Source organism: Prionailurus bengalensis, chromosome C1 (assembly GCF_016509475.1).
Source record: "Prionailurus bengalensis isolate Pbe53 chromosome C1, Fcat_Pben_1.1_paternal_pri, whole genome shotgun sequence".
Lineage (NCBI taxonomy): Eukaryota > Metazoa > Chordata > Mammalia > Carnivora > Felidae > Prionailurus > Prionailurus bengalensis.
Window position 1 is genome coordinate 177090131 of NC_057345.1, and position 14462 is coordinate 177104592.

General features: G+C 35.7%; 1 long non-coding RNA gene across 1 annotated transcript in view; it reads right to left on the reverse strand.

Moving 5' to 3' along the window:
• Nucleotides 1-13117: 13117 nt before the first annotated feature.
• LOC122481557 overlaps nt 13118-14462 on the reverse strand; it is a 94338-nt gene continuing 92993 nt past the window's right edge. The window contains exon 2 of the long non-coding RNA XR_006296886.1: nt 13118-13475. This is a non-coding gene — a long non-coding RNA (uncharacterized LOC122481557). The remainder of the gene's footprint in view (nt 13476-14462) is intronic.

Genomic DNA, 14462 nt, shown 5'->3' on the forward strand with positions numbered 1-14462 from the left:
GCTGTGAGAAATAAAGGTCTGTTGTTTATAACCACCAAATCTGTGGTATTCTGTAATAGTAGCCCAAACAGACTGAGACATGCAGTTATTTTACAGTTTCAGTGAATCTGCTTTACTGACCTTCATCAGTCATACAACTTTTTTTTCAAGTTTCCAGTAGGTGCCAGTTTCTGGTCTAAGAGCTAAGATTACAAAGATCAATAAGCTGCCCACAGGAAGTGCACATTCTAGCAGCTTAGAAAAGCTGATAAATAAGTATAATAGAAGGAAATAAGTGCCCTGGGTCACTGCTTTTTCTGGCCAAATTTCTTAAACAAGTTCTCTACATTAGCTGTCTTCACTTTCACTTCCTCATTCTTTGCTCTACTCTGTGCAGCAGGACCACCTTCCCACTGAAGAGGGTCCCCCTGTGATCACTAAGTCCCATGCAGAAGTCCACATGGTTACCTTATCAAACCCTGGGAGCATTCAACACTGTTGCTACTCCATTTGTTTACAATTTTTCCTGTTTCTGTTTTTACTCCTGCTTCTCTGATCACTCTCTCCTTTTGGTGTCATTTTCCCTCTCTCAACCTTTACTTGTTGCAGTTATTAAAAACTTCACTATCACCTTCTTTTCTTTCCTCTCTCTCCAAAATCTTAATTGGAATGTGTATGCTAGAGAGTCTCAATATACTTTTCTCTTACTTTTGAGCTATACACTCATTTATACAACAGTTCTCTTAGTTCTCCTCTTGGTTGTTTTAAAGGAGTGTCAAACTCAGCTTATCTGAAACCAAATCCATTAGTGTTCTCCTCCAATCCACCCTTCCTTTCCTACTTATTTTCAATACCAGTTCAAAAGCCACTTCCTCAGGAAATTCCATGCAGCAGAGACCAAGGGCATTTGGTTCACCATGTATGTACAATGCTTTGCATAATATCTGTAACATAATAAGGGATTAATGCATACTTGATTTGAATGAATGGACAATCTATGGGAGTACAGAGGAATCAGTCATTAATTTTATCTGGAAGTCAGTTTGATGGAACAGTTTACTCTTGAAGAATGAACAGGATTTTGTCAAAATATAAAGGAAGCAGAAGAGGCAACAGAAGTAAAACAATGGAAGTATTAAATGTTTCAGGAGAATGAACTGAGGACTATAGAGCAAAGGGCATGGGAAGCAGGGACTAGAAATTAGGAGGTGGGGTGGGGGTAGTCAGTCATAAGGGAGGAGAGGGAAGATTAGAAAAAGTGATGAAAAAAGTAGATTGTGACCAGAGTATGAAGAGTCTGAACTTCATCCCACAGTCAATGAGGACCCACTGGGGATTTCCAAGCTGAGGAGGAGAGACGATCTGTGTTTAAGAAAGCATACTGTATTGGTTATTAAGCTACTGATACTCATCTCCAATCCATCCATCTATACTTTGTTCTAGAATGCTAATGCTGAGACTGCAAATCACTGTCTTGCCAGCTGTTTCTGTTAGAATCTGCCAGTAGGGGACTGGAAAGGGACACTAGAAGACTCGTAAAAGGGAAAGTGAACTCTCTCCTTCCTGTTTGCTTCGTATTTCTGTCAGAGTCGCCCTGCCATGGTACTTGGGCTTCTTGTGGCCTTCCCAAAGCCAGTCTTTTCAGGCCCCCATGGAGGTACCAGTAACTTCCAGGCACTGCCCATTCCCCCAAGTCTGAGTTTCCATCCATAAAGCCATTCCTCTAATTTTCTAGTTTCTGAATACTCCAGCCTCACGTCTCTTTCCGTCTTCTAATAACTTATTGTTCAATATGTCTCCAATTGTCCACATGTGGCTTCTGTTGTTCTTACTGGACCCTGATTGACATAAACACTTCCCTATGGGTTGCAAAATACAGTGATAAGAACCAAAGTTAGAAGACCAATTAAAAAACAATTTTAATATTCTAGATAAGAGATAAAGTAAATCGAAAAAGCTGGGAGAAGTGAAGATGATGATGAAAATAATAGTCAACATTTATGGAGCACTTACAATACACCAAGCACTGTGTATATACACAATCCCTATGATATAAGATACTATACTTATTTCCATTTTATAGACAAGAAAACTGTGAGGTTTTAAGTAACAGGCACCAGGGCGCACAGATAGTAATGGTGGAGACAGGATTTAAACCCCAGTCTTCTGGTTCCAAAGTCTTTCCTTTTAACAACTAAAAAGGGATTGAATTCTTGAATTCAAGGAATCATAGAGAGGGAGAAGTGAAAAAAAATTAAATTCAAAGACATACTTTGGTGACTAGGTGGATGATAAAACTATTAATGATAATGGAAACTTTTTTAAAATATCAAGTTTGGGTACCTGGTATGAATAATTAATTCAGTTTTGAATATTTTGAATTAAAGGAGCCTGTGGGACATGTGAGGAGTGATGTCAGTTGAAAGCTGAATTTGAGTCAGATCATTTAAATGGTTGACATAAAGATACAAATTTCAGAGCTCTCAGAACAGAGTTCTTAGAACAAAGATAAAATCATGAAAGCAGATGGTAATGCCTGCTCTGAAAGGGAGACTACAGAAAGAGAGTGAGCAGAGTTTTCGAGCTGTTAAGTATAAATCCTATGGCTCTTTTTTCTACATAAAGCATAGCAAACAGTCTTCAGAAGAAATATATATTAAGCAGTGAAATGGAGACACAGAGAATGAAAGGAAATATATGTGCTATGACACAGAAGAAAAGTATGAAACTATTCAAGAGGTTTTTTTTTCTTTGAAAGGAAACATGAAACAGAGGGAAAAGGGAGATAAAGACAGTTCAGAACAAAATGCTTTAGTTCCTACACTAAAATGCAGGATCCCCTAGATTGATCTTAAGCCTTAGAATGATTTGGCGGCAGAAACTAGGATGACATCAGCAAACCAATCCTCAGCCGAGTAGAATGAGTCACATTTTTGTCTGTTTCCACTTGATTAAAATATTTTACATTTGTTGAGCTTGAAAAAAAAGGACAGAGGAAGCCATTGAAAGTGGAAAACTGAAAGTCCAAATATGGTTTGTTTCTGACTCACCAAAATTGCAGCATCATAGGAACTAACTTTGACTTAAACGGACTTTAACAAAAACAAAACAAGCCAAAAAAAAAAAACCCTCTATTCAAGAAATAACTCCCCAAATCACATAAAAGTGTTATATGGCTTTCTTTAACTTTTAACTTAATACCAAACAGAGAAAACCTTAAAAAGTATAATCTTCTGTAATTTTTTTTAAATATAGATATCAACTGTAGAAAAAAGGGGTAATATTTAAATATCATCTGGTCTTTATAACTTATCTTGGTCAGTTTAGTATAAACACCTAGTTTGGAGGATTCAAATATACCTAAACATTTGCTTCTGTGGAACAGAGCAGGCAGAAAAAGCAGAGTAAAGAAGTGGGAACAGATTTGCTTCTCTACAGGGATTCATGCCAAATAATCTGCAAACAATCCATTTCCTGGCAAATGTCTGCTAACTGGTTTGCTCATGATTTTTTTTTTTTACTATAGTTGCTAATACTGACCTTCAGATCCTTTAACAACAAGAAAGATTTAGAATTAGTCAGAATTCACTTGGAAAGGAAATCATTGCTGCTGACTTCAGGCAGTTATTTTTCTATTGTAAGGCCCAAATTTTGTAAGTGAAAGAAGTCTTTAAATTATAAGGCACTGAATAAACCTTAGTTATTATTTATTTAATACACCAGAGCATGTAGAGATCATCTATGAATGGGAACAACACTTTAGTATCATTTCATATTAAGACAATAGGATGTTTTCCAAGACTTCATTGTTCTTTGCCCTGTAGTGACATTAGTTAAATATTTTTCATCAGTAAAACTTATTAAATTCTTCAACAACCAGTAGGCAGGTCTCTCTAAATATAACCAAAAACCACAAAGAAAAAATACTGAGAAATTGATTCAGCTAAAGTTCAAAACTATATTATTTCAAAATAAATTTAGATGACAAGTGCCACACCATTACAAATTATTATTACTGTTGTTGTTGTTGTTACCATAACTTGTGATAGACAAAGAATTAAGATTGATATTTTAAGAAGAGTTCTTACATATCATTAAGAAAAAGGCAGACTCCAGTGAAAAAAAAGGGGGGGGGCAAAACTATGAATAGGCAAATTACAAAAAAAAGGCCAATAATAAATAAATACATATGAAAATAATTATCAGGCTTACTAAAAATCAAGTAATGAAAAGTTAAAAACAGTAAGCTACCATTCTCATGTCATACTGACAAAGATTAAAAATTAAAATACCCAGGGGGATTCTGAGAAAATGACAAAAGTAGAAATAGTACAGTTTTTAGGTCTTCCAGGAAACCTGCCCAAAAATGGAAGGAAGAGTAAAACTAAAACCCATTGACTACATTTACAACAAAATCAGATGGCCAATATCCAAATGTATGGGGACAAACCACCAACAGCCTCAAACCTGCATGGGATAGAAAGTGGTACACAAGAAAGTCAAGGGAAGCCAAGAGGCATCTGATTACTTGAGAGACAAGATAATCTCCAAATAGCTGCCAGCAAATATTCACTGAAAAATCCAGTACCCTGATTTGAGATCAATTGCTTGGAGGGAGAGGTGGCACAGTGAGAGTGATCCACCCAGGTGGATAGGATTATTTTGTTACTGACATTGTTTAGAATTGCCAGTGGAGGCTGATAACATAAAGCAGATCATCACTCAGTAGTTTAGTTTTTAAAAATTCTCTATAGACAATGTGACCCCTTTGAGTCAAGCCACCAATCTCTACTGGCTGTTGTTAGATTCATTCATCAGTTCACTAACTCACTTATTCATGCAGTATTCTTTTCTCTAGGTTATAGAAGATGAGAATTCAAAGATACAAAAACTATCTGCTGCCTTCAGATCTCAACATCTAGATGTAAACAAACAAAAAATATTATATTGTTACTAGTGCTAGAGATTGTATATTCACTAAGATGTATTAATAAGATTAGATAAGTCATATTACAGAGTAGCTAGTAGGATTCTAAAGAAAAAATAGCATGAAAAAATGGTCAAGATCACAAACTGGGGTCAAGCAACTCTAAATTCTATTCTGGATATTTGTACTCACTAGCTGTGTGAAATTGGGCTTCTGGGCTTTCTCAGTCTCCATTCCTTCAAACAGAGAAAATAGAAATACCACCTCAGAATGTTATTAAGGAATAAATAAGCTCAGTAATACTCTGAGCCCTTAGCATTGTTTCTGATGTATTATGTATATTCAAAAAATGTACATATTTTTATTATTGAATAGATCTAATAAAATCTAAATTTGTTGGAGAAAAAGGTATGGACCAAGCCATGAATATTTAATTGATCAGTGAGGACCAACATGAAGAAATTGCAAAAGTTTACTTTGAAAGAACACTAAAAAGAAAGGGGAGGGGGGGAGGCAAGAGTAAATTTCCATGTGACAATAGTGTAATGGGCCTGCCTCCTTTAATAAAAAAAAAATAATAATTCTTTTTTTTAAACTATAAAGCTTCTTCTTTTTTTAAATGTTTATGTATTTATTTTGAGAGAGAGAGAGAGCACGTGCACATGAGTGGGGGAGGTATAGAGAGAGAAGGAGAGAGAATCCCAACCAGGCTCCATGCCATCAGCCCCTGCGGAGGGGCTCAATCCCACAGTTCGTGGGATCATGATCTGAGCCAAAATCAGACATTTAACCAACTGAGCCACTCAGGTGTCCTGAATTTAATAAAATAATTATTAAAAAAATTAACACTTGTTCATTATTTAAGAATGAAGATTCATTAGTTACAAATAATATTGAATAGCTCCCTACAGTCTTTGCATTTATTTACTTCCTGAAAAAAGACGGGCATCAGCATCTTATTGTCATAGAAAAACATCAACTATGGAGGTCAGAAATTCCTTAAAGAGGATCAGGTCTGTAATCAGTGTAAACAAGTTGAGTATATTTACTCTTCTGAATTCCTGCATGTGCCCTAACAATGTATGCACATAATCATATCTTTACAAAATCTGAAAAACATAAGATATTATAACTGTAATCAATTAAGGTCACTTTCCATGCTGACTTCTTTGTCACACTTTCCCTTATGATCCAGTAGTGTTGGAGCAGCCATAGGCATACTGAGAATTCAACAAAGGAGTTGAGTTGGGGATACATTTATTGTTGACTTAGTGGGATATATTTATTTTTTCACAGTCCCTTCCACATATAGTTAAGATATTGCTAGCAGACCCAGTATAGGAATGACTTCCAGAAATACTCCTGCCCATTGTGCTCACAGGCCCAGCAACTAACACAAAGGCTCAGGGCTAGAATGTATATGTTAACAAGAACACGTCCTATGGTGCCTTGCAATGAAATAGTGGAGAAAATATAAGCTTTGAAATGCATGAAAGCAGAAACTAGTCTGGAAAATTCTTCCAATCATCAGCTGTGTACAAGTGAGTTGAACTATTAGTTTGGTATATTTTTCACAATTATTAGTTATACCAAAATTCACATATAACAAGAAGGAAGTATCCTAGTAGAAGCCAAAAACATTAACTTAAAAAGATTGGTTAAAGCTCAGTCAGAAAACTCCTATATACATGGCATTTGTCTGGTTTTTAAATGCATATTTACTATTATTTCTTTTCTCATTTTAAGCAAATATTAATTTGCATACCAAATTTGTATTTGTAATTTCATACTCTTTTTCTTATAGAAGCCTTCTCTCAAATTGAGTAAGAATCTGGAGGTACCTTTGTGTAAGGGCAAAAATGAACTGGATGAATAAAAGCATCATATTCATGATGACTTAAGTAGGAAGGCAGAGATTACACTGTAAAACATTAGGATATAACATATAAAACAGAATTATAGATACCAGAGTTGTTCATATCATGTTAGTTAGAGCTATAAGTGAACCAGCAAAAGTATAGTTTATATTTTTTAGGATAAGGTAATTGGTTGGTTACACAAGACTTGGCTTGGAATCCAGGTTGAACTGCAATGCAAGCCTCACAGCACCTTGGCCAAGCAATCAGGGATGCTGTGGAGCCAGGGTCAGCTTTACAAGCTGTGTAGGTGCAATAGAAATGCTCTGTGCTTGTTCATTACTCCACTGTCATCTCCTTGAACTTCTTAGTAAGTTTTGAATAAAGTGGTCCACATTTTCATTTTGCATTGAGCCCTGGAAATTATGTAGTCAGTTGTCTGTAGAATACACATGGCCCATCACAACAGTCCATGTGGGGCTGAAATAGTAGACTTTTAATGTCTGCCTGGCTGTCATGAGTTGTGGCCTTCTATAAGAAGGACATGACATCAGGTAAGGAGACACTCTGCAATGGAGGCCCACCCTGAAGGAGTTGATAGCTGGGCAACAGTCTCCTGGAGGGGGACATAGGTAGCCTATTTTCATGTCCATTATTGGCCCAAAGCCCATTTACTCGATGTTGTATTCAGAACTTAAGTTGCCCAATTTTCTCCTTCCTCATTCTAAGTATGAGTTTAAGCCATTTTTCAAACTCTTAATAACTTAGAAAATTTTTCACTGAAATTTATTTCTTAGTGAGAAGAAAATTCTTTAGTGAGAGAACTCATTATTTTAAATGCATTTTAAATTTACAACTGTAACATAAATTCAGTACACTAAAAAAAAAAAAGACAAGTACTAATTTTCTACTGGGGTTTAATATGCCAACTGGTCCCACTTTAACCAACAGAGACAATTTTAAGTGTCTGTCTTTTTAAATAAAAGTTCACTTAGGGACACTTGGGTGGCTCAGTCAGTGAAGCATCTGACTTCGGTTCAGGTCGTGATCTCTGGGTTCATGAGTTTAAGCCTTGTGTCGGGCTCTGTGCTGACAGCTCAGAGCCTGGAGTCTGCTTTGGACTCTGTGTCTCCTCTCCTGGCCCCTCCCCTGCTGGCACTCTGTCTATCTCAAAAATACATAAGCATTAAAAAAATTTTTTTTAACTTCACTTAGCTATACTTTCCAAGTAGACTATCCAGATAAGGCCATATTTTAGGAAAATTTTAAATTCAGGGGATTCTTGAAACACATCAGTAATCCCAGTTATAAATTAGAAAATAAAACACAGGTATTTACACTATATAAAGTAAAAGACCCAATGTAAATAATATTTAGCATCCCAATGTTAATTCTGATGCTCTGTGGTATGTAAGCAAGATCATAAGCATGAAGGTCATCACCAACCTTTCCCACCCCTCTTACCCCACTCTTTTTACCCCATAGCAATAGTTTTTTTAACTTACAGCTCATATTTGCTATTTTCATTGCCTATCTCCTCCCTCTACAAAAAGCTCTATGAGATCAGGGCTTTTTGCCAATTTTGTCCTCCATTGTATCTCCAGTACAAAGAAGAGTGGCTGACCAACAATCAGTACTCTAAAATAAACTGTTGAAAGAATGAATAAATGAGTACATAGTAATTTATAAAAACCTTCCTAAAATTGTAATTAAAAATATAAAGTCCATAAATCCACATTTACACAATTAACAAAGGCAAAGTGCTATTACACTATAGCTCAGCAGAAATCAAATGGAGATGATAAAGAAATACTCAAACTCTTAAACATTCCAAATTATAAAAAGTTACAGCATAAACCAGTTTGAAGTTCAGTTTGTGGATGATTATGCTTTTGGTGCTGTCTAAAAGTTATCTTAAATAGCTGAGAGACGTTATTCTGATTCTTTTGTTAAAATAGAGAAAAATTTAGGGTATAGTATCTGGTACTAGTAATTAAGCTTGGTTTATATTTTGTCAATCAGAATATAATTAAGATTTTACCATTCACAGAGACATGGAAAACTTAAATCCTCAGGGTAGGAAGTGACATCAAGGAAAGAAATGTTAAAAAGGAAATAACACTGCTAAGATTAACACTGAAAGCACACGTTTGGTATGAAGCCAAATCCAAACACTATAACTTCTTTTTTTTTTTTTAATGTTTATTTATTTATTTTGAGACAGAGTGTGTGAGTGCATGTGAGCAGGGGAGGGGCAGAGACAGAGGGAGAGCAAGGCTCCCTGCCAGCAGCACAAAGTCTGGCTGGCATGGGGCTTAATCCCACAAACTGTAATCATGACCTGAGCTGAAATCAAGATTCAGACGTTCAACCAACAGAGCACCCCTAACTTCTTTATGAAAAGATACTGTTTTTAACAGTATTAGTATTATACTGTTATACATATATATATATAGTTATATATGGAAGTATATATAGAAGTATTATAACTTCTTTATGAAAAGATACTGTTTTTAAAAATCCTAATTACTTAACATATAGTGTAGTATTGGTTTCAGGAGTAGAATTTAGTGATTTATCACTTACATGTAAAACCTGGTATTCATCCCAACATGTGCCCTCCTTAACGCCCATCACCCATTTAGCCCATCCCCCCATCCACCTCCCTTCCATAACCCTCAGTTTGTTCTCTGTATTTAAGAGTTTCTTATAGCGGCTGCCTCCCTCTTTGTTTTTATCTTATTTTTTCCTTACCTCTTCTATGTTCATCTGTTTTGTTTCTTAAATACCACATATAAGTGAAATTATATGATGTATTTATCATTTATATTTATTTACTACTTATTATTTGTCTTTCTCTGACTAATTTCCCTTAGCATAATACACCCTAGTTCATCCAAATTGTTGCAAATGGCAAGGTTTCATTCTTTTTGATTGGCAAGTAATATTCCATTGTATATACATATATGTACCGCATCTTCCTTATCCATTCAACAATAGCCAAATTATGGAAAGAGCCCGATGTCCATCAACTGATGAATGGGTACAAAAAGATAATTATTTAAGAAATGTAAACAGATAAGCTTACATATAGGTTACTAAAAAAAAAAGAAGGCGCATGGAATTTAGACACGAGCTCCTCTTAACTCTTGTAGACCAGGTTTCCCATTTAATAGATTAAAAAAAATTCATTCACTTTTGTCTTTCTCTTCTCTCCTCATCTGCTCCTCTATGGCAACAAGAGTGAAGAACAGTTCATGGCAATGTTATAAAAGTTGAACTAAAATGTGACAAAGTAATGACGCTAGACAAAAAAGTGCGTCCTGGAGAAGACCTCAGCAGCCTAGCTCCATGTGCACCATACGTCTACCATAACCTTACTGTCTACAGAATGGAATTGTATATAATGAAGGTCTATTCAAGATCAAATTGAAAAGCATTTAGCTTCTGATAAATGAATGTGTTCATGAGACAGTTACACCACACAGAGTCCATTCTAAGTTATATCTCTGAAGCCTTACAAAAAAATTCTAGGGCATGACTAAAATTAAACAATTAAAATAATGCTTAACTATTTCAATTGATCCAGGTAAATTGGTATCATTTTGTTGTCACTTAAATTTCCTCCTATTCTCAAACAGATTTTAGCTAGTAAATTCAGCTGAGTGTGCTTTGGAGTTTAAGCCATATGTCTTCATATGTTAGTGTACATCAAAATTACCTGAGATGACTGATAAAAATGGAAATTCTTAGGCCCCTTTCCCAAAGACTAGTCCCAAGGACTAGGGCTTTGGTCCATATACTAAGAAACATTGGAACAGATACCTGTAAATTTCAAGCTTTTGCTAGAGTTTTGTGGGAGTTTCTAACACTATTATGTGAAACAGACAAGGAACACTTGGATAAAAATATTATCGAGTATTATTTTTCATAATATATTCTCTAATACATCTAGGTCAATACAAAATATTTTATATCTCCTACCAGTTGTATCCTCCTCTCCAGGAAAAGTGCCAGTTCAAGTTTGTTCTCTTACAAAATCAAAAGAAACATCTGTGTACTGGTAAATGCCAGAACAGAAATGACTGGGTAATTTCCTTCTTGGGCTACCAAACAGACCGATCCTGGGCACTTGAAAAAGTACTTAAGGGCTTGACTCTGGGCCATTAGACTTTGGCCAAGGCAAACCTGTCTGCTTTCCTCCACAGAAGGGGCAGTTGTGTTTGCAGTTTAGGAAAGGAAATCACTGATGCCCAGTAGAAAGCCTCCCAGAATTAAGTGGTACGGCTCTGCCGCAGGCTGAATGCAGAACATCACTGAACATATGAAAAACAGATCTCAGGGCAAGAGTCAGTCACACTGGTCCTGAGAGCAACTTCACATGAGGTTGTTCTAGTCTCCTGTGCTGAGAAATTCTCATTCACTCAATACAAGTGTTCCAGGATGTATGTCACAATAACCCATGGATAACACTCAAGAACTATAAATAAATTAATTCTACAGTTCCATCAAAAAGGACAAATATCTGGGTTTTATCTAAGTGAAACCAGCTAAAAATGTGCTCCTGTATGAGTTAGTTTTATACTAAAATATCTTACTAGCTTATGTTCATTAGGAAATAAATTTCCCCAAATGACTTAGTACATAAGAAACCTCAGCCAAAACAACTTCCAAATGAAGCTGTGTCAGAAAAGGCACCTCTCTCATCCAAATTTAAAGTTTTTTTCCTTATACAGACTATTTCACACACAAGATTTAGTGCAAAAAACTATATGTTTGAACAGTATTATATGCATATAACCAGGCTGGCCTACATTTGCCTAATCCATAGTCCTGTTTTTCAAAATTCAAATTTGGGTCTTCAATCACTGGGTTTCTGGGAATAGTAGACCAATCTAGGCAGTCAGAAGGTCAAAAATAAGCCAGGAAATCTAGAAAGCTAATCAGGTTGTAATGATATGTACATGTACCCCTAAAGACATGTATTGGAATATTCATAGCAAAATGATTATTTATAGCCAAAAATCAGTAACCACCCAAATGTGTACCAACAACAAAATGGATAAATTTGTGGTTATAATCACATAGCAATGAGAATGAATGATCTATAATTATGGAAAATTATGCAAAAATAAGCATAATGCTGAGCAAAAAACCAATATTATGTTGTTGGTACATACTGTATATTTCTATTTATATAACACTCAGAAAAAATTAATCTATGGTATATCAGAACAATGGTTAATTTGAGGGAAGAGTAAAGATACTGATTGGGTGTTGGCAAAGGGGGGATTTCTGGGTTGTTCACAAGACTCTTTAATTATTAGGGTGCTAACTACATGCGTTTTTTGAGAAAATATATGTACACTTTTCTGCATATAATACTCCCATAAAAAGTTTATTAAAAATCCTATGAGATTGGGGACGCCTGGGTGGCGCAGTCGGTTAAGCGTCCGACTTCAGCCAGGTCACGATCTCGCGCTCTGTGAGTTCGAGCCCCGCGTCAGGCTCTGGGCTGATGGCTCGGAGCCTGGAGACTGTTTCTGATTCTGTGTCTCCCTCTCTCTCTGCCCCTCCCCCGTTCATGCTCTGTCTCTCTCTGTCCCAAAAATAAATAAAAACGTTGAAAAAAAAAGTTTTTTTAAATCCTATGAGATTGGGATACTTCTGAGGAAAATTACATGAAAGTGAATTATAAGTGAGAGTCAAGAGCAAGGAAAGGTGGTGCCAAGGAGAGCTAAGAGAGAAAAGGAAGACGGTGGAAGAACTATCTCATAAAGTAACTGCCAGTCTCCTGAAGGGGGAAGATATGGGGATTGAGAATAAAATGTAAACCAAAATGCTTACAGAACATCAAAGAACAAACCAAAAACCAGTTTTTCCCTTAATGAGAAAATACAAAAATCAAATGTATTCAACAAAAATACATGGCACTGGGTTCTCCAACTCACAGTTAAAAATATAGAGTTCCCTAGCTCATACAATGTAATCTCCCCAGAAATCAGTTGTCCTCTTAATTTAGATGAGATAGATAAAATATACAATGGGAGATAGATAAAATATAACAGAAGGATCATTTTTATAAAACTAAGAAATATAAGCTTGAAGCATGAGCTACTTTAAGCATAATGTGAACTTGATAAATCAAAACCATCGATGCACCCAAAAACCATATCTGGAAGTGAGACAATTTTAGAGATGTGGGAAAATATTTACAAATTATTTGAAAAGCAAAAAGTTAATATACTCAATTTGCTAGGAATTTTTACAAACCATAAAACAAATGTTAACAGAAAAGCAAAGGACACAGACATATCACAAAAGAATACAAGTAAATGAAAAGTCAATCTCAGTGTGTATCAAAACAATTATAGCATTTTGAAATCACAAAACTGACAAATGTTCTTATAAATATTAATGACCAGGGTTGATATAATAAAGAAATATGATGGAGATATTTATGCTAAAACCTCTTGGAGGACAATTAAGCTGAATCAAAACACTTGACTGTACCTACCAGCAGCTCAAGTCTGATCCCCAGCTATCTTCACAGAAAATCGGGAAGAGGTAGTTGTGTGGGAACAGGGACAACAGGACTCCAGGATCCAAGTTAGGAAGCTTGCTGGGCTGCTGTAGGGTATAGCAGATAAAGGAACAGGTGGCTCGACTTCCAGGACCTTTGCTATGACAGGAGCTGTTTCACAAGGAGGAGGCTAGAAATGAAGAAAAATATTCATGACAATCTGACCCGACAGGACCAGCTGCAAAATAACAAAAATCTCTTTCATCTTAAAAATAATTTCTAATATTATTTCAACCTAAAAAACCCTTACTATATCTTAATTATCACAGACTCTCAGGGAGATCCATATTTGAATTTGGCAAAACACCAATTGTAGTCTCTTTTCATTATTTTTCTAGAAGATAAAGCTGTTATTTTTTTCTTATTTACAACAAAGAGAATATGAGGAGTGTTTTGAAACTGCTTGTTTTTAAACAAAAAAAAATACTTTTCAACTATGAAAAATAAAAATAACTTTAAAAACAGAACCAGAACAACAGCAAAAACAAATTACAACAAAAACTCCTTCACCTATAATGCGTGTTCCAAGTTGGACACTGAATTTTGAGGATTTTCTGAGTTTTCTTCTATTTTTATGTTCTTGTATTGTTTTTTCCTATTGTTTTCTACTTCTCGAACAACGACCGACCGAGGTAAGCTACACAAGTGTGACAATTACCATGTACTGTCGCTGGCTCTGGGGCATGGGCTCTGGAGTTACACTTCCTGCTTCCCTTCCCAGTTCTTCTACTAATAAGCTGCATAATTTGGGGCAAGTTAAATATGTTCTCTGTGAATATGTTTCCTCTTCTATAAAATTGGGAAAATATGAGTAACATATCCACAATGTTTTTTTGTGAAAATTACAATATCACTGTCTAAAGACTCAGGATAACTGTTGATGCAGTACAAGTGCTCAATAAATAGTGTCTATCATTACATCTTTATCTCTTAACTGTTTCCTTCAATACAGATAAAAAGCACAGAGCATGATTTGTTGGCAATCACATTCTCAAGTACTCAAACCATAAAAGCCTCTGTGGGTAACAAGAACAAGTACTAAACAGAGGAATGACAGAGGAGTAATGACAGCAATTTGGTGGCATAGGATGCCACAGACCCTCTTTCCTCCGACAGA